Source organism: Brassica oleracea, chromosome C3, assembly GCF_000695525.1.
Source record: "Brassica oleracea var. oleracea cultivar TO1000 chromosome C3, BOL, whole genome shotgun sequence".
In the NCBI taxonomy this organism is placed as follows: domain Eukaryota; kingdom Viridiplantae; phylum Streptophyta; class Magnoliopsida; order Brassicales; family Brassicaceae; genus Brassica; species Brassica oleracea.
The window spans coordinates 34,122,296-34,124,371 of NC_027750.1; the positions used below are offsets into that span (position 1 = coordinate 34,122,296).

At 36.4% G+C, this 2,076-nt stretch overlaps 1 pseudogene; it reads left to right on the forward strand.

Annotated features, from left to right (window-relative positions):
• The first annotated feature begins 543 nt into the window (after positions 1 to 543).
• Positions 544 to 2,076, forward strand: part of LOC106335048 — a 7,617-nt pseudogene continuing 6,084 nt past the window's right edge.

Here is a 2,076-nt window from a genome sequence, read left to right on the forward strand (position 1 = left end):
ACATTAATATTAAAAATATACTATGTATGTTAATATCATTTAAATTTAATTACATATCCTATCAAATTTTTTAAAAAAATGTTTGGAATAATAAAATTGATTTATACGTTTGCACCAAATTAATTATATATGTAATAGTTACTGACTTTTAATTATTCAATATATATTTATTATTTCATAGTATGTAAGAACATATAATACATAAAATAATTTATATATATAATGTTTATCCCGCGCAAGACGCAGATGTTAATCTAGTATATTATTATATAATAAAATTGATTAATTTATTAATCCGAAGGAAGATCCAATAACCATGTATTTCCGGATCGGATTTAAAAACATTGCATATTGTGATAAAAATTAGATGATTTAGATATACATCATAAGATTTAGATAAGATCTATTTCTAATTGAGATAAATCAAGTCTTGTGTATATATATAACTCTCATGTAAGTCATTAATCCACAATACAATAATATACTCATACTAGAATTCTACTGTGTGCTAACGAAAATTGCACTTACCTTTTTCAGATGGTGATGCGAATCTTCGTAAAGACTCTGACTCTTACAGCCAAAACCATAACTCTTCACGTCCGAAGCTCAGACACCATTGGCAACATCAAGGCAAGGATACAATATAAGGAAGGAATTTCTAGAGACAAGCAGAGGCTTATCTTTGCCGGAATTCAGACGGAGGATCACCGTACCTTGGCTGATTACAATATCCAAAAAAATTCAACTTTACACTTGGTTCTTAGGTTTGAAGGACTTATGCGAATCTTCGTAAAGACTCTTATAGACATAAGTCACATAACCATAACTCTTTACGTCCTAAGCTCAGACACCATTGGCAACGTCAAGGCAAAGATACAATCTATGGAAGGAATCCCTAGCGACAAGCAGAGGCTTATCTTTGTCGGAAATCAGATGGAGGATCACCGTACCGTGGCTGATTACAGTATCCAAAAAGATTCAACTCTACACTTGGTTCTTAGGTTATGAAAAGCTTTGTTAAGTTCCTTGCAGGCAAGACCATAGCCCTTGTGGTTCAAAGGTCAAGCACCATTGACAACGTCAAGGCAATGATACAACATAAGGAAGGAGTCCGTACCGACCAGCAGAGGCTTCTATTTGCCGGATATGAGATAGAAGGTGACCGTACCTTGGCTGATTACAATATCCAAAAAGAGTCAACTCTCCACTGTGTTCTCAGGTTGAGTGAAAGTATGCGTATCTTCATAAAGACTCTTACGGGCAAGACCATAGCCCTCGATGAGGTCAAAAGTGATGCGCCCTTGAGTAGCGCACCGGGCAAAACAGACATGCATGGCTTGATCATGGAAAGCAGTAATGATATATGTTCATTGTTTGACTCATATCTTCCAACAAACGAGTCCTCTTTGCATGAAATCACTTGGAGAATGTTCTCAACTCAATTACGGAGCTCCTCGAAGAAGAATCAGATTAAACGGAGTTCAGATGTGGGAGTTATGCAATTTGCAAATCAGGAGACCTTCAGTTCTCGCGAATTTGGGCCGTATGGATCGTCCAGCCCATATCTTGATCCTTACCGCGAATGAACTACTTGGTTCAGACGAACCTGGACGTTAGCCGAAGAGTCTCTTTGACCAGATCTGAGATCCAAGAGTTTTAATACATTGTCTTTAAATTTCTCATCTAGATTCAATTTACTAAGTTTGTCTTTAATACATTCTTAAGTCTTTTTCTATTCCTAAAGTAGTATAAATATGTAAACACTTCTCATAATAAAATCAGTCTAAGTTTGAGTTTATTTTTGTTTTCTTCTTTTCTCTGAGTGAGAGAGAGAGTTCTTTAGCTAGTTCATTGGTGTGAACCGGCTTGTTGATTTGGTGGTCAGCCAATTCATCTTTGTGTGTTGTTTGGTGGTTAGCCAACACATTCATTCATTCTTGGGTGGTTAGCCTTAGATCGTGGGTATATCAAGAGCCCTTCCGCATCTCTTGACGATCCTTTCAATCCATATTAGTTCCAGAAGTGTCGTTTACCTTCTCGGATCATATCCAACACCCAGCTAAAGTGATCCTTCCC